Source organism: Anolis carolinensis, chromosome 2 (genome assembly GCF_035594765.1).
Source record: "Anolis carolinensis isolate JA03-04 chromosome 2, rAnoCar3.1.pri, whole genome shotgun sequence".
Lineage (NCBI taxonomy): Eukaryota > Metazoa > Chordata > Lepidosauria > Squamata > Dactyloidae > Anolis > Anolis carolinensis.
Genome location: NC_085842.1, coordinates 37,714,168 through 37,733,460, shown reverse-complemented (window position 1 = coordinate 37,733,460; position 19,293 = coordinate 37,714,168). Strand labels below are relative to the sequence as shown.

The window sequence follows — 19,293 nt, the reverse complement described above, 5'->3', positions numbered from 1 at the left end:
TTAGCAAAGAATACACACAAAGGGTCAGAAAAATTCTCAAAAGCAAGCTCAATGGAGGCAACACCATCAAGGCCATAAACACCTGGGCCATACCTGTCATAAGATATACTGCTGGCATCATAAACTGGACACAGGCGGAACTGGACAACTTGGACAGAAAAACAAGAAAACTCATGACCATTCATCATTCACTGCACCCTCGCAGTGATGTTGACAGGCTATATCTGCCTAGAAGATCAGGGGGCAGAGGACTCTTACAAGTCAAACAAGCAGTCAAAGAAGAAGAACATGCCCTGGCAGAATATGTAAAGCAAAGTGAAGAACCTGCTTTGATTGAAGTCAAAAATCAGAAACTCCTCAAAACACAGCAGACAAATCAGTAAAAGAAACCAGTACAAGAAAACCGCACTACAAACTAGAGCTGACAGTTGGCACAACAAAACATTGCATGGAAAGTTCCTTGACAAAATTGAAGGAAAAGCTGATAAGGAGAAGACCTGGCTGTGGCTCACAAATGGGACCCTGAAGAAGGAGACAGAAGGCCTGATCCTTGCAGCCCAGGAGCAAGCCATCAGAACAAATGCAATTAAGGCCAAGATCAAAAAATCAGCTGATGACCCAAAATGGAGACTATGCAAGGAAGCTGACGAAACCATTGATCATATCTTCAGCTGCTGTAAGAAAATCGCAAACTGACCAAAAACAGAGGCACAACTATGTGGCCCAAATGATTCATTGGAACTTATGCCTCAAGTACCACCTCCCTGCAGTAAAGAACTGGTGGGAGCACAAACCTGCAAAAGTATTGGAAAATGAACACTCAAAGATACTGTGGGACTTCCGAATCCAGGCTGACAAAGTTCTGGAACACAACACACCAGACATCACAGTTGTGGAAAAGAAAAAGGTTTGGATCATTGATGTCGCCATCCCAGGTGACAGTCGCATCGACGAAAAACAACAGGAAAAACTCAGCCGCTATCAGGACCTCAAGAATGGACTTCAAAGACTCTGGCAGAAACCAGTACAGATGGTCCCGGTGGTGATGGGCACATTGGGTGCCTTACCAAAAGATCTCAGCCGGCATTTGGAAACAATAGACATTGACAAAATCACGATCTGCCAACTGCAAAAGGCCACCCTACTGGGATCTGCACGCATCATCCGAAAATACATCACACAGCCCTAAACACTTGGGAAGTGTTCGACTTGTGATTTTGTGATACGAAATCCAGCATGTCTATCTTCTTTCTGTGTCATAATAAAATAAATAATAATACAACAACAACAATAAATTGGATAGGCAATTTGGAGGTACACATTTTACTTTTTATATGGTACCATGACTGAAGTGCCGAACAAATGTCTTAATCAGACTTTCTGTTGTATCTTCTCTTTTAATCATAATTCATTTCCTTCATTTATCTCTTAAAATCATTTGTATCTTTCCCCACAATTCTAAAGCATTTCCCGGCAATGTTCGATTTTTAAGAACCTTGGGATGGTTCATCTCTGTAGCTTGCTATCTTCTTCACAATATTCTTTGATTTAGAGACAAGCAGAGAAGTGGCTACATTACCAAACTTTGCAGAACTAGGAGCCGTAGATGATTTTAAAAGCTTGTCGGCAAGGCTGGCTGAGAGGGCAAGATATGACACAGTTAGGAAGGTGTTTGAAGAGTTTTGCATTGGAAAGAAAAGTGAAAGATTATTTTGTGAGTGGGCGGGGAAAGAGATAGCGAGAGAGGACTTTCACAAGATGACCCAGTGGGAAGGTGAGTCATCTAAGGAATCTTTCTGCTGGCATGAAGCTGTAACTTTGGGCAGTCAAGAGTTTCCATCAAAAGACATCAGAGTGTAATCAGAATCAAAAACAGATAGACAAAGCTAGTCTCAATTTGGACAGCATTTTAGTTTACACAAACTAAAGATAGCAGAGATGTGCCAGTTTTGCTTATTTGGGGCTGGACATGAGCTACAGGGACTTATAAAGCTTGCATAAAAAGAAGAGGCAAGATTTACATGTCCTGAAATCTTTTCCAGGTCATATAAAAATCTAAGTGAGTGGAGAATTCCCATCTTCCTCCTGCCTGTAGCTGCAAGATGTCAATACATACTCTTCCCTTTGTTTTACTGATCCTTGGGCAGGTGTTGGAGGCAGATAGAACAGTCAGGTGAACAATATCAAAATGCTTTTGTTCATCTGTCTCCTTTTGTGCCACCTGGTCAATGTATATTGAGGTCTAAAGACTCAAGTTCTCCTTCTTCAACCTCTCTCTTCTCTTCCTCCTCTTCCTCCTTCCAATTATTATTATTATTATTATTATTATTATTATTATTTTGCCAACTGCAAAAGGCCACCCAACTGGGATCTGCACACATCATCCGAAAATACACCACACAGTCCTAAACACTTGGGAAGTGTTCGACTTGTGATTTTGTGATACGAAATCCAGCATATCTATCTTGTTTGCTGTGTCATACAATGTTGTTGTGTCAATAATAATAATAATAATAATAATAATAATAATAATAATAATAATAATAATAATAAACTTTATTTATATGCTGCCCTATCTTCCCAAGCTAAAAACACCCTGAGTTGTCCTGAGTCTCTTTGATTGCCATTCACATATTTTTTATAATTACACCAGTCCATAACTTTCATAGTAGAACATAGTGGTGCATATTACTACATTTTATTAGAATCCAGTAAATCTCCTCTCAACTGAAAGATCTGTAAAAATCCCTTAGCAGGTTGTGTGTCTGTCAATGCATTTTGAACTGGCGTATTTTTTTATTAGCCCATACCTGTATTTCCTTTGAACATTCAAACAGCGTGTTTGCTGAAGGCAAATACAATTCTTTTACGAAAGACTCTAAACTTTACTCATGTGTCAAAAAAGGAAAAAGAAAGAATGTGAGTGACACATTCTGAATTACTTTCTAAAAGAGTAGTTAAATACAATCTCAGTCTAGCCAATCATTGGGAGATATTGTATATTATGGTGTGAAAGTTTCTCGAGGCATTTTGTAAATGATATTGAAAAGATTATCGTTCCTAAGTGCTGATAATGCACAAGGAGGTTTATGTCTTTATTACTTGCTGACAATGTGGTATTATCACCCCATAAATTTGCTTTTACTCCTAATTAAACTTTAAAAAAGTAGTTAAACTTGTCCTTTAAGAAGATGAAACATTTGCCTATGCACAGAAGGATGCATTTGCAAAAATAGATAAGAAAATATAGTATTTATTGACAAAGTGCCATGTGGCTTTGGGACAGTTCTAGGTAATGTTATAAAGATCCACAAATGTGTTGGAGGCAACAGCTAAAGTCACGTACAACATTTTTCACGTTTTGTTGATTATTGTCTTATATGTGCATAACCAATGGTTCCTAAATGTATTATTGAAATAAATTGGAAGTGCAATTCTGGAGCAGGCATTTTAGTCTTTCATATCTTCAGGGAGTCTTTTTCTCTTTCATGACAAATCCATGTATATTTGCTGTTGCAGCTTGGAATGTCCATCATAGAGAATTTGGTAAGAGATGTTTTGTCAAGTGGCACATGAATAGTATTTTTCTGATAAATCCACCGACATAGGAGGGTAATCTGTATACTCTGTGCTCATTGACCTAATTGGCCTCTCTGTCCCTCCTCATAAATGACAGTGTGCCCTCAAAAAAGAGTATGAAATTTTCCCTTCTGTTGGATGGACTGGAGCATGCCTCCTGAATTCAACCAATGAAATAAAATGAAAAGCAGTGTAGGGACCATCAATAGAATTAATGGAGGAAGTGAAGTGAAGGGAGAAGAGAAAGAAAAGCAATTTAGGTAATTAGCAAAAGTTAGCTGTGGATTTAACACACTAAAAGGAGGCTGCCAAGAATTGGAGAACAAGTAATCTGTGACGAGGATAGGATTAGAAAACAGCTTGGAGGATGTAAGAACAGTGCTTTTTGTATTTATGTCAAACGATATAGCCATAACTAAGGGTGCATTTCTACTGTACAATAACTGCCATTTGACACCACTTTACCTGCCATGGATCAATGCTATACAATCATGAGATACATAGTTTTACAAGGTTGTTAGCCTTGAGTGCTGGTACCTCACCAAACTACAAATTCCAGGATTTCAAAGTATTGAGCTGTGATAGTGAAAGGGGTGTCAAACTGCATTAATCTTATTGTGGAGATGCACCATGAATAAACTAATGATGCTTTTTTTCATAGGCATGTTCCTGTTTTATTGCTGCAGCTTTGGAAATTGTATTATTTAATCTTAAAGTTTTGTTTCCATTGAGACACTAAGCCAGCAGTTATTTTCCAGAAAGATATAAGATGGTACAGATTGAAGGAAAAGAACTCTCAAATGAAAGATATGTAAGCTATCTAGGGAATTGATTGGGCTGAAAGTAGGGGAATAAATACTCTAAATCAATAAATCAATAAATCTGACTGAATTACACTTTTTCATATCAAAGTTTAAACAAAGTTGCTACTCCAACATAGTATTTCTACTGTTGTTTGTTGTTCAGATAAGTAAGCAGGTGAGATAAGCCCAAATAAATATTTTAAATAAATAAATAGAAATCATACATATCTAAAACTCTTCTGGCTGAGAATAAGTAATGCTGAAAAGTGATCTTGGGATAAAATCCATCTGAGCCTCTTAGGGCCCGAGAGCTACATTGAATTGGCCTGGCTTGTTAGGATCAGTTTTTATTCTGATGATTTGTAGTGTTACAGGAGTGGGACACGTTGTTTCAAGATTTTGTGGAAAGGGATATGGAGGAAAAAAATAAATATTTCTGATTTTTGTCTATCATCCAAAATTGCTACCTTGCAAACCTAGAAATCATCTGGTTGAAATTTGATCTGGCATCTGACACTAATTTAGTGTATACAAACAGGGTAAGTAATGAACTCTATATCATGTGCCCATGGAGGCTGCAGGGTATTGAGAATCATGTCAGTCATCATCATCATCATCACCATCATCATCATTTTATTACCTGCCTTTTCCTGTAGTTCCCTGCAGTTATCATTTGACTGTTTTTGACATGAGAATTCTGCAACTGAGAAAAAAAAATAGCCATGCTCTAAAAGCAGCTCTGATAATATTAGAAAGTCCTAAATACTCTGAAGACACCAGATCCCATCTAAATCTTAGAAGCTGAGCTGGGTCAAGTCTGATTCGTTCTTGGATGGGAGATCAGCAAACAATATCAGATACAATCTAAATCTAAATCTAAATCCATAATAAAAGCAAAAACCCGTATGTGGCAGGGATGTCTGCTCACACAGACAGCCTCTGGCCTCCACAAACAGGCTATACTTCCCAGGGTTCAAAATCTAGCAAGTCACTCTTTTCCACTGACATTGTGGTTACAGCAAGCGCCATGAAAATGCAGCCCAAACCCTGCCAATGTCCTTCCCAAACACTACAGCCCACCACCTAAGGAATGCTTTCGTTTGGGAACAATTTGCTCCTAGATTTTGCTTTTTCTTCCACTTCAGGAAGGCATCCCAGGGTTCTCCATTACTGTGGAATTTGCATGGCCCCGCCCACTGCCCTTTCCTTTCCAATCTCTCTGCATAACAAACACAGCAGAACTGACCTGCAACTAAACTTACTGGAGGAGTTTAGGGATTGACTCCACATGGTGGAAGTTGTAGTTCACCCTGCATCAAGTCACAGCACTGTCTCTCCTACTGAGGAATATAGAGTAGTTGTAGTTCACCTACACCCACAATGCTATGAACCCAAATAATGATGGCTCTTGGCCAAACTTGCCATGCAGACCCAATAGGCCCAGATTTGACTACTGGTGGGTTTGGAGGGGAACTGGACTGGAAGTTCAGGAGTAGTAGGTACTAGGATTTATAGTTCACCTGCAATGAATGAGCATCACACTTGGCACACAGAGCCCCCATAACCAATACAACATATTGCACAAGTTTGGGGGAAAGGGAGTTATAGCTCACCTGCAGCCAGATAAACACTGACCCCCACCAACAATGCACTAGGACCACACTTCACACAGAGAAGCCACATGACCTACTGAACATACTGAAGATATTTGTGGGAAGGGACCTTGATTTTGGGAGTTGTAGTTCACCTCCATCCAAAGAGCACTGAACCCAGCCAATGACGAATCTAGACTTGGCACTCAAACTGAACTTGGAACACAGACTGAATATTGCCTGCTGTGAATACTGATAGATATTTCGGGACAATTACCCCAGGAATCTGGAAATTGCAGTAGTCCACCCTCATCCACAGAGTACTGCACGACACGATTCTGGGAATTGTAGTTCACCCACTCCAAACAGAATACATAACATTAAAAGACAAATAATACCATTCTCAAATGACCCGGGCATCTCCGGGTCCCCAAGCTAGTAGGCTATATTTCAGAGGAAGGCAATGGTAAGTGACCTCTGAATAATTTTGCTTAGGAGAACCCTGCAAAATGCATGGACACCAAATTAATTGGTAATTTCATGTCATATACCCTTACAATAAAATCAGAGCAGGGAATTATTTGCATGGACTAGGTCACTGATAAATCTTATCATTGCATAATAGGTTCAACAAAGGTTTTAACCCTGTACTGAAAAAGCTACTAACCTATATTATCCTTGCGGATATTACTGACCAGTGATAGCTCTTTCCAAACATAACTTAGGAGGATGTTTTAGCTTGACCCTCTCTATAGCACTGAATAGAGATGTAGCTCCTCGATTATTATTTTCTTGTCTGGTGAATAATTACAACAGCCTTCTCCCTGCTGTGGAGGAAATAATCTGGAGAGAAAAAAGTGTGTTTTTTATACAAGAGAATTATTTTCTGCAAAATAATTTTTAAAGAAATTTTCTGCAACATATTGGGACATCACAATAAGAGGTAAAAATTGCACAAAATTCGTATTGATTTGTTATTATTCCCAACGGGCTTTCTCAATTGTTCGAAAACCTGTTTTTAATCTGGGAATAGTTGCAGATATTCTAGCCAATTGTTTTGGATGCAGGTTGCATAGCTCACAGCCTAAGTATGACCAGAGGTTAACATAAATTCTTTGTTGAGCCTATTATGCAGTGATAAGGATAGCAAAAAATATCTCATACTATTCTTCCACTATTGCATCCTCGGTGTACCACCCAACAGAGTTCTGAATGGTGAGGAGCCTGTTGGGATCAGAGTTAGAGAAGCCAGCAGAGAAGTCCTCAGTTGCCTGCTGTGACAAGTTTGCCAGGTACTTCAAGGGGAAAGTAGCTCATACTTAGTCAGAGCTTTATGCCATAGTTAACACAGAGTCTGGGGGAGTGTCCAGTACTCAACTTTTCTGATATCAGTTTTAGTTACTGAGGGCCGAAGGTGTGGATAAGATATTTGAATTATTCCATCCCATCCCATTATTGTTTGAGTGAGTCCAAGGGGTGAGAAATACCTCATTCTGTCAGGGGGAAGTACCTAATTCCTTGAAAGAGGAAAATGTATTTAATAAAGTTATTTATTGCAAAGTATTAGAGTTTACATGGATTCTGCATCCACAGGTTCAACCACCCACGACCTGAAAATATTGGGGAGAGAAGAATCCAAAAAGCAAACCTTGATTTTGCTGTTTTATATCCTAGACATCTTTTTACATCATTCTATGTCATATTTGAGCACCAATGGATTTTGATATTCATGGGAGATCCTGTAATCAAATCTTAATGGATACTGTAACCTGGTTGATTCCTATCCATTCTTTTTGGTTTGTATTTTGCATAAAAACATTTAAAAATGTGTTTACCTTGAAATGTCATTATTACAGTAGAGTCTCACTTATCCAAGCCTCGCTTATCCAAGCCTCTGGATTATCCAAGCCATTTTTGTAGTCAATATTTTCAATATATCATTATATAAATACAGTAATTACAACATAACATTACTGCGTACTGAACTACTTTTTCTGTCAAATTTGTTGTATAACATGATGTTTTGGTGCTTAATTTGTAAAATCATAACATAATTTGATGTTTAATAGTCTTTTCCTTAATCCCTCCTTATTATCCAAGATATTCGCCTATCCAAGCTTCTGCCGGCCCGTTTAGCTTGGATAAGTGAGACACTACTGTATTCACTTGTCCACCTGTGAATAAATTCTCCAGAATTATCTTGTTGAGAAACAGGCTATGTGCTGTCCTTATTGCAATGAATTCTGAGAAGGCAGTGCCTCAGTAATGCTAAAGGATTCTAATGTAGAACCAAGCTTAGTTGTGTATGTGTATGTGCATGCCCTTGGATTTGTTCTCTCTGTCTCTTCAGACATTCTGGATTGTGCTTGAACTTCGTGGATCACCTGAATGTGGGCCCACCTTCTCTCTCAATCTATTTCTCTCATTCTCGTAATCTTTTTCACATACTGAAACCATATTAATGGAGGTAGAATTTGGAACATTCCAGGTGCCAGAGCAATTGAAGCAAAAATAATAATCTTGCTGAATTCATCAAGTTCAGACAAGTTTGATATTTTCCTTCCTAATGGATTCTTTCAGTTAGCCGTGTTCATTATCAGTTTCTGAAATAATCAAGTGACTGTTCACACTGTGAATGTAATTCCTTCAGAGAGTAATTCCTAGTGAGCTGTTTCTAATATTAGATTTTTCTATGATGGCTGTTGTAAAAGTGTGTGAAAACATATTGCTTAGGCACTTAAAGCTAACCTAGAATAATCCTGTGTATAGTCATGAGAGAGCCTGTGTGACTGCACTTGTTTGAACATTGGACTATGGCTCTGGAGACCTGGGTGCAAATCTCCACTCAACCATGGGAACCCGGAGGACAAGGGATTTCCTCTAAGTATATCTTGGCAAGAAAAATATTAGAGTTGTCTTAAGTTGGAAATGTTTTGAAGGCACAACAGCAATAGCAACTGTCATGAAAAAACTTGTGCCAGCGTAAAGTCTCCCACCACCTTGAGAAAAGGGTTCTCCCCCACCTGCCCCAACCCTGCCATGATTACTACAACCAGCCCACTGCCCAGTATAATAAGTTTATTTGTATCCCGCCTCCATCTCCCCCGAAGGGGACTCGGGGCGGCTTACAGCAAAATCAAAATACAAACAATGATAAAATATAAAACATCAGGACAAAAACAAAAACCAATAAAAATATACACAATAAGTTAAAAAACACGACACAAAATTAAAACATCAAGTTGAAAACAATGAGGTTGCAATAGTGGATAAGCAAAGTGTACGGTGCACATTATGGGTAACAAATTCATAAATAGATAAAGTGCATTAGAATCATTTAAGGTCACATTAGGTATGGTAGGGAGGAGTCCTGAGTAATATCAATCAATCAGGAATCGGGAAGAGCGACCAATGCAAAAGATCGAGGAGGATAATAATTGTGATGGAAAAAAGATGATCTTAACCAAAGGCCTGAGTGAAAAGCCAAGTTTTCAGACTCTTCCGAAATGCCATCAAGGTGGGGGCTTGCCTGATCTCCCTAGGCAGCGAATTCCATAACCGGGGGGCCACTACAGAGAAGGCCCTGTCCCTCGTCCCCACCAACCGCGCTTGCGATGCTGGCGGAAGCAAGAGGAGGGCCTCCCCCGATGACCGAAGAGACCGTACAGGTTCGTAGGGGGAGAGACGATCCCGAAGGTAGATGGGTCCCAAACCATTTTGAGCTTTATAGGTGATCACCAGCACTTTGAATTGGGTCCGGAAAATAAGCGGCAGCCAGTGGAGCTCCTTAAACAGGAGGGTTGACCGCTCTCTGTATTGGGCTCCCGTTAGAACCAAGGCTGCCGAGCGTTGAACTAATTGAAGTTTCCAAGCCGTCTTCAAAGGCAGCCCCATGTAGAGCGCATTGCAATAATCCAATCTAGAGGTAACTAAGGCGTGAACCACCATGGCCAAGTCAGACTTCACGAGGTATGGTTGCAGCTGGCGCACAAGTTTTAGTTGTGCAAAGGCCCTCCCGGCCACCGCCGACACCTGAGCATCAAGTGTCAGCAATGAGTCCAGGAGGACCCCCAAGCTACGGACCTGCGCCTTCAGGGGGAGTGCGACCCCGTCAAGCACAGGTTGCCACCCAATACCCCGATCAGGCATGCGGCTGACCTGGAGGACCTCTGTCTTGTCGGGATTAAGCTTCAGCTTATTCGCCCTCATCCAGCCCATCACAGCTGCCAAGCACTGGTTCAGTATCTGGGGGGCTTCCTTGGAGTTTGGTGGAAAAGAGTAGTAGTGTTGGGTGTCATCTGCGTAGAGATGGCACCGCACTCCAAAACTCCGGATGACCTCAGCCAGCGGTTTCATGTAGATGTTAAAAAGCATGGGGGACAGAATGGAACCTTACGGGACCCCACAGGTCAATGGCCAGGGGTCCGAGCAGGTGTCCCCCAGCTTCATCAACTGGGAACGGCCCTCCAGGAAGGACTGGAGCCACTGCAGAGCAGTACCCCCAAGGCCCATCCCAGAAAGCCGTCCCAGAAGGATACCATGGTCGATGGTATCGAAAGCCGCTGAGATGTCCAAGAGAACCAGCAGGGTCACACTCCCCCTGTCCAGCTCCCTGCGGAGGTCATCCACCAAGGCGACCAAAGCCATCTCAGTACTGTGACCAGGTCTAAAGCCAGACTGCGATGGGTCCAGAAAATCAGTGTCATCCAGGAAACCCTGAAGCTGCGAGGCAACCGCCCGCTCCAGGACCTTGCCCAAGAAAGGGAGGTTTGAGATAGGTCTGTAATTGTTTAAAATGGTCGAATCAAGGGAGGCCTTCTTCAGGATTGGCTTCACTATGGCCTGTTTAAGGGAAGATGGAAATTTACCTTGATCCAAAGAGGAATTAATTATCCTCACAAACCAGTCTCGCAACCCACCTCTGGCTGATTTAATTAGCCAAGAAGGGCAAGGATCCATGGCACAGGTAGTTGGTCTCACCGCCTCAAGGATCCTGTCCACGTCATCTAGGTGAACAAGCTGAAATGAATCCCACAAGATAGGACAGACAGGTGCCTCAGTTAACTCACATGGCATTGCAGCAACGCTAGCGTCCAAGTCATGACGGATCTGAGCGACTTTGTCTGCAAAATGGTGTGCGAACTCACTGCACTGAGTCGCCGTGTCCTCGGGTGCTTCCCCACCCCCAGGAGGGTGGAGGAGCTCCCTGACGACATGGAACAACTCCGATGGTCTATTAGTTGCAGACGCTATGCGGGCAGTCGTGAAGGTCTTCCTGGCTGCCCGCAAAGCCGCGGAGTAGGCACTAATAGCAGCACTAGCCCGTGCTCGGTCAGAGGCGTCCTGAGTCTTCCGCCAGCGGCACTCTAGTCCTCTTCTCTTGTGCTTCATCACTGCCAACTCCTCTGAGAACCAGGGAGCCGACCTGACTCTGCGCAAAGAAAGGGGACATTCGGGAGCAATCATGTCAATTGCCCTGGACATCTCGCTATTGTAGCGGTCTACCAGGGCATCGACAGGATTGCCAGCCTCCATGACAGGAAACTCCCCAAGAGACCTCAGGAATCCATCAGGATCCATAAGTCTCCTGGGGCGGACCATCTTAATGGGTCCACCACCCCTGCAGAGGTTTGAGGTCACGGTAAGCCTTAAACTGATCAGGTGATGGTCAGACCATGACAACGGAAGAATATTTTGCTCTTCCACTCTGACACCACCATCCAAAGCAATAAAAACCAGGTCGAGTGTGTGACCAGCTTGATGGGTGGGACCAGATATCACTTGGGACAGCTCCATGGTCGTCATGGCAACCATGAAGTCCTGAGCTGCTCCTGTTAAGGCTACCTCAGCGTGGATGTTAAAGTCCCCCAGCACTACCAGATGCCGGGAGACCAACGCCACATCAGAGATCACCTCTGCTAGCTCAGGTAGGGAGACTGCTGTGTCGCGGGGTGGACGGTACACCAGCGGAATCCCCAAGCTGTCCCGGGAACCTACCTTAAGATGGACACACTCAAAACCTGTAGATTGCGGGATGGTGCACCTGACCAGGGAGATGGACTGCCGAAAGACCACCTCAACGCCACCTCCCCGCCCCCCGGATCTAGCCTGCTGTTGCACCCCGAAACCTGGAGGACACAGCTGGGTGAGATTTACCCCACCGAGCTCGTCCAACCAGGTTTCAGTGATGCAGGCCAAGTCCGCCGCCTCGTCCAGGATCAAATCCTGGATGATAGCAGATTTACCATTAACGGACCTGGCATTAAACAGCAAAAGCTTTAATCCGAGGGGGCTGTCATGGAGGCTACCACATCTAATCTTCTCCAGGGTCGCCAGAACTCTAGTGCGCTTCTCCCTGGGTCGATGGTGATTATTTCTCCCCCTCCCCCACACGGTCTCAATGGTCCCCCCCCCCGGTCATGGCCCACCCCCTCCCCTGGGGCCCAGACAGGTGAAAGCTGAATTTGGGCCATCCTAGTCAGCTCTCCTTAATCGGAGAGCTACATAAGTTTGAATTGTGTCTCTGATAAGAGTGTAGATCTTGAGATGGTGGTAATGATAGTGGTGGTGGTAAGAGGAGAGAACTATTGGAGAAGCTAGATTGACTGAACAGAATCAGGGACTGAGGGTAGAGATCAGATGCGGATTGAACAGTGGCTGACAACAAAGGAGGGGACATTTGACAATTATCTTGAGCAGAGGGGGACTGAATTGGAGAGTTTTGGGTGCTACCAATGCTTGGACTAAAACGATCTCTAACCGAGCCTATCATTAAGGGGCGAATCAAAGAGTCTAAAACTACTCTTCTGACATTAATTCCCCAAGATAACAATAAGGGTTTAATTTCCCAGAGCTCTTCTGTTAATAGGCTATCTTCAAAGGTGGCAATAAGGGATATGAAACGATCTCGAAACTGGAAGTCCCTACACAGCCAAGTAACGGTCTTTAGTCTGACTGCTGATAAGCTCTTCGATAGTATCTGGGCTAGGGACTTCTGGATCGCTCTCCTAGAGGTCCATCTACCCCTATTCAATCCTGAATCTGTAATTTCAAAAGCCAATTTCCCATGCTGGAAAAGAAAATTTTGGGTTTGATGGCATTTCGGATCTGATGGATGAGGAGCAGACTCTGGTGTCAAATTTGTAAAAGATCTTAACCAGCCAGACTCCCCTGCCCTATGTTTGGCCCTCCCTTCTGTTCTGCAGGAATAAACCTGCTCTCCCTCTTCCCCAACAACCTCAGTTCCCATAGACACATTCACTTCACATTCGGAATGTCTTTCCCCGCCCTCTCCATCAGGCACCCGCGACCAGTCCTTAGCATCAATGTTCATTATGGCGTCCTCTTCCTTCTGGATGACATTTTGGGCCGGAGATCTCACTATGAGAGAAATTCCATTAAAAATGAGATCCAATTTCTTATTTAACATAGTGAGTTGTGATAAAACAAGGGCAAATGACTTGCCCATGAGGTCGCATAGATGGGATAGTTCATTATTCCTATGGGTTCCAGGCTTGTCCATAATTCCTATATCACTTTCAAAAACCTTCCAACAGTTACCACTCCAGACCTTCAAATATAATTGTACATTCCCAACCTAATCTTTCCACAGACTTTCTCAAACCAACTTTCTTGAACCTTTCCTAGACGGTTCTAAACTAACATTCTACAAACTAACATTCACTTGTACTAACCCTCAAGCACATTCCATAACCCACAAGACCGCATCTTAACTCATCAAAACTCATAGGAAACTCCTACATCAACAAATGCCCCCCCCCAATGATCCAAGCTATTCCTATCTAGAACTTCCTCATTGATTCAGTCTCAACCAATAATTAAACTCTCTAATAAAAAAGAAAAGAAAAAAGGCTTGATGATGTCAAAAAACAGATGGCAGATTGGATGCAGCTCAATGCAGGCTGCCCCCCAGTCCAGCTAGGCGGCCTTAATATAGCTGGAGTTCGGTACAGGAAATCCCTTTGTCACGCAGCACTGGCCCTAGCTGTTGATTCCAACAGGGCAGGGGCAGATGGAAAGGTCGGCCAAGCCCAGGCAAGTCCCAAGGAGCAATGGTACCAAGATGGTGCACTCCACAGCACTGCTTCCTGTGTCGTTTGGGAGGATAGGCAATGTAGAAAACCCCAGTGTTGCCAACAGCAATGGTAAGCTGTAGTTCTTAAAGGCCACAACAAAATTCTTGCAATGGTGGACAATAGCAATGCTCCAGTGGTCACATTACTCCCCACAGCAGCAAGGTGGAAACGCTGGAGGGTACCAGGGCAGTCGGGGCAGCAGTGATGCCGAAACGCAGACAACTGAGCAATCCGGGAAGCACTGGGCAGTGAGAATAAGCAGTGACTGCAGCGGATGGTGAATAGCAGCTGCAATAACAAGAAGGCCTCCGGGGGGGGGGGGGGAAAGGTCTCAACAACAGCAGCAGCAGAAGTAAAAGTCTCTGCAGCCTGCAGCTCTGCAGTACTGAAGATGGAATATTTCAGAATTTGAGGAGAGATTCTATAATGGATAAAATCTTTGGTCTCTAGGCAGGTAAGTTTTTAATCCTTATTGACATCATAGCCAAATGTCCAATGGCATAAGAAGGGTCATTTGGTCTTTCATAGGTTCTTTAAAGACTGTACTGTACTGTAGTAGTTTGAGCATTGGGCTATAAATCTGAAGATCTGAGTTTGATTCCTGAATCAGACACAGAGAGCCACTGGGTGATCTTTGGTGAATCATACACTCTCAATCCCAGAAAATCCTGTGATAGGTTCACACTAGAGTCACTTAAATTGCAAAAGACCTGTAAGCACACAGCAACAATAACTCCTAGTTAAATAGTCTATGCTTTACCCAAGCAGTTCAAAGATATACAGTAAGCTGGGAATAAACTGAGGGAGGAAGGCATTTTATTGTCCTTACGTCTATATGCAATAGAGATAGGTCACTTTGCAAAATGTATTTTCTTTCATTTGGTTCTACATTAGCTAACCACAGGACCTATCTTTCAATTTTGTCACTTAGGTTGTGTGTGCATCCTGTCCTGATTCTACTTCTTCTTGTGTAATAGAGTTGAAAGCACTAATGTAGGGGATTCCTAGGATATCCCCCACCCCTCTGCAATGTGCTAGGGATGAGAACCATTATTATGCCGCTAGACTATAACTGCTTCTTTACTGAAGAATATCTGAAAACTGTTATCTGATGGCTTACAGGCCAGCACCAGTCCATGGACTACCACTTTGAACAAAACTGAGCTAAAAGCCTATTTTGTCTTCCTCTGGTGTTTTAATTTGCCATCAACTGATCTTATCCTATAACAATGGATTAGGGCAATTTTCTGTATTCAAGCAAAGTTTTCAGGAGGCCAGCCAGTTAACAAATGCTTCTCTGCACTTTTTGCCTAGTTCTTTGTGGGTAAGACAAGAAAATAGGGCACACCTCTACTCTCAGAAGGCAAGACTTTTCTGAAATGGAGGAGTGCATCTAGTAGGGCCCCCTGAGCACCTATTATGGTGCCACCTCTCTTCAACAAAGCCACGGCTTTAGAAAACTTCCAAGTAATGTGTTGCTTGAATTATGTTTGAGATATGAGATTTCTTCCACCTCTGTAGCAAGATCTCTCTTAGTTGTAATGCTGTGGCAGATATTTTGGATGAATTTCCCTTCATGCATTTTAGTAACTAGAAAAAGCCTTCACTAGCTGTATGTTTGTGTGATGCATCATTCAAGGTGCCAGAGCCCAAACATATCCATGAAAGAAGAAAGGCAGCTTTCAACCTGATTGTATCAGCCCAAACTACTGATTGAGAGTTTCTGAAATGTTTAGATATATTTTCCAAACTAATGAGAACACTCCTTGTGATATATGGAGGTAGCTTGGTAGTAAGCATATTTATACCAAAGTTTAGTTCCCAGAGGTATGATATTCTCCTGTAAGGGTTTCCATTGATGGGAATGTTATATTTGAAGACATTTTGCTGCAAGTGGATTTACATGGTTCACTGCTTGGTTTTGCTTCTTGGTGCTCAGTTGGGGATTTTGCTTTTATGTCAGCTCTTGTTTTTAGGCTTGTTGGCTGTCAAAATAATAGCAGAAGTTGTATATGAAGAAGTATAACCCAGCTCATCTTCATTTTCTTCTAATTTTGGTAGTCTAGGTCAGAGCAAAAACTGAAGTCAAGACATACCACCTTATCACATTGAGAAATTTTCCAGTCGTAGGACACGTCAGCCTCTTTTCAAGCATGGAGAGGCACTGAGCTCATCGCATGAGTTAAACTACTTCTGACTGTCATACATAGCCCTCCATAGTTGAAAAGAGGCAGAAGTGTCCTGAAAGTAGGGAACCCCTGCAATCAACCTCATCACATTGAGAAATGTTCCCCTTGTAGGACACTTCAGACTCTTTTTTATCATGGAGAGGCACAGAGCTCATTGCATGTTCCAGGGTTGAAAAGAGACTGAAATGTCCTGAAAGGAGGGAACTCTGAACACGGGCCAGCAATTGTGTTCAGAGCTCCTCCCTCTTATCACACTTTACTCCCAGGTTTATAACTGAAAAACAGCTGGAATAGGAATCATCAAATGTTTCCCATCGTGTTTCATTGTCGAACTGTCAGCAGTCTCTTGTATCTTATGGGCTTTGATGCAGAACCAAAGGGTCCACTGGAAAGAAATGGTTTTAACCTGGATCACTGTCTCTTGTATCCTATGGGCTTTAATGCAGAACCATAGGGTCTAATGGAAAGAAATGGTTTTAACTCGGATCATTGTCTCTTGTATCCTATGAGCTTTGGGGCAAAACAACAGGCTCCCATAGGAAGAAGTGGTTTTAACTTGGATCACTGTCTCTTCTGTCTTATGGGGCTTTTGTATATTGTTGTTTCGCAACATTAAAAATAAAAAAGTAATATTGACCTTGTGATGAATGTAAGATGAATGTATTACCAGCTCTTAAGTTTCCACATGTGAGTGTGATGAGGAGGCAGAACTCAAAACGGGACTGCTGGTAATATAAGAGGGGTGATTCTCTACTATTAAAATGTACCTGTTCTGACTTACAAACAAATTCAACTTAAGAACAAACCTATAGGACCTATCTTGTTTATGTCTTGGGGACTATCTTTGGTCACTGGCAACTTCAAGAAAGTCACCTCATTTTCTGATACAGCTGCATATTCATATTCATTTCATCATTACCTCTCTGTATTTGTTTTAAATTTTTCTCAAATTTCAGCTTGCTATAGTCCTCTTGAATTTTTGCATTTTTGGATCAAGAATTTTCTTCTTTGTTTAAACCTTGTATGTAACTGTGCATGACCACCATAAGGGGCTTACAGTTTTCCATAATCAGTGATAATAAATCTATTATATTGGCAAGAACATTACCAGATGCTAGAAGCAAGCCTTACTATCGGATTAATACTTCTAAAAACAACCTTTCCTCAATATTTACTGCCAATAGAATGAAAATACTATTTCATCCTCTTAGTGCTGAACAAACTTGTAAGCTTGACAACGAAAGAACTAACAACCTTGTCTCTGAAGCATTGTAGAAGGAACTTTGGGTTCAAGCTGAGGATCAATCCTGACAAGACAGAGGCCCTCCTGGTCAGTCGCGCGTCGGATCGGGGTATTGGGTGGCAACCTGTGCTGGGCGGGGTCGCACTCCCCCTGAAATCACAGGTCCGCAGTTTGGGGGTCCTCCTGGACTCAGCGCTGACGCTTGAGGCGCAGGTGTCGGCGGTGGCCGGGAGGGCCTTCGCACAACTCAAGCTTGTGCGCCAACTGCGACCATACCTCGTGAAGTCTGACTTGACCACGGTGGTGCATGCCTTAGTTACCTCTAGACTGGACTACTGTAATGCGCTCTACGTGGGGCTTCCCTTGAAGACGGCCCGGAAACTACAATTGGTTCAGCGCTCGGCGGCCAGATTAATTACAGGGGCGAGCTACAGGGAGAGATCTACTCCCCTGTTCAAGGAGCTCCACTGGCTGCCGTTCACCTTCCGGTCCCAATTCAAGGTGAATACCATCATTTATAAGGCCCTAAACGGTTTGGGACCCACCTACCTTCGTGACCGTATCTCCTATTATAAACCTATTCGATCCCTCCGCTCATCCGGGGAGGCCCTTCTTTCGCCACTGCCTCTATCCCAGGCCCGTCTAGTGGGAACGAGAGAGAGGGCCTTCTCTGCTGTGGCCCCCCAACTGTGGAATTCATTGCCCTCTGAGATCAGGCAAGCCCCCACCTTATTGGCTTTTAAGAAAGATCTAAAAACGTGGCTTTTTCGATGTGCCTTCGGGGAGTAAATGTTATATACCTCTTGATTACTCCCCTTGGATTCTATCCTTTGGACTGTCTGGACTGTTCCGTCTTATACCCCTGTTCTCTTTATTTATATGCCTCTCCCTCCCGAGTTTTTAATTAAATGTTCATGTGGCCCGCCCTGTCTGCTCTGATTTGCGTTGTAATGTATATGATTATTTTTGTACTATTATATTGTGTTATGATATATTGTTTTATTTTGTTATATTGTATCGTGTCTGGGCATGGCCCCATGTAAGCCGCCCCGAGTCCCCATTGGGGAGATGGTGGCGGGTTATAAATAAAGTTTTTTTATTATTATTATTATGATCACTGCTTCCAAAATGTAATACTTCAGAATTATAGATATGATTGTATTTAGAATTAAGAGACCCAGATATAACAGATTAAACGGACATAAAATTGTTGTTGTTTTAAGAAATACTTCCACTGTGGACTGATATATTTTATTCATTATTCTGTGAATCATATATTTAACATAAGTCACGTGCTTTTCTCACTGTCTCCTTATTTTTTTATGCCACAGAAAGTACATATTTTATTTTAAAGGTTGGGCAAGCAGTATAGTTTGCATAGATGCTACCCTTTGTTAGGTTTCATTACTATTCTTCTTCAGAGTCTTGAATAATTCACCACTTCTGATTTTAGTCTTATATCCACTAAAGGAGTAAAATGGAGTAGTTTGGGGGTAGGTTTGTTTGTGCATGAGAGAGACAAAGATCTTTGTCATATTATACAATACTAGCATTGGCTGAATCTGATTGAATCCTGGGATTTATAGTTTGGTGAGTCAGTTGAACTCTCTGGCAAAAAAATTCCAAATGCCCCATAAAATTACAAATTCCAGAATTCCACAGGAATGTGCCATGGCATCAAAGTGGTATTGAAGTTAAAATTGTGCTTCTTTAGGTTTGTTGTTTATTCATTCAGTCGCTTCCGACTCTTTGTGACCTCACGGACCAGTCCACGCCAGAGCTCCCTGTTGG

General features: G+C 42.5%; 1 protein-coding gene across 3 annotated transcripts in view; it reads left to right on the top strand.

Annotated features, from left to right (window-relative positions):
* Positions 1 to 19,293, top strand: part of fhit (fragile histidine triad diadenosine triphosphatase) — a 998,292-nt gene that overhangs the window by 52,147 nt on the left and 926,852 nt on the right. The window lies entirely within an intron of this gene.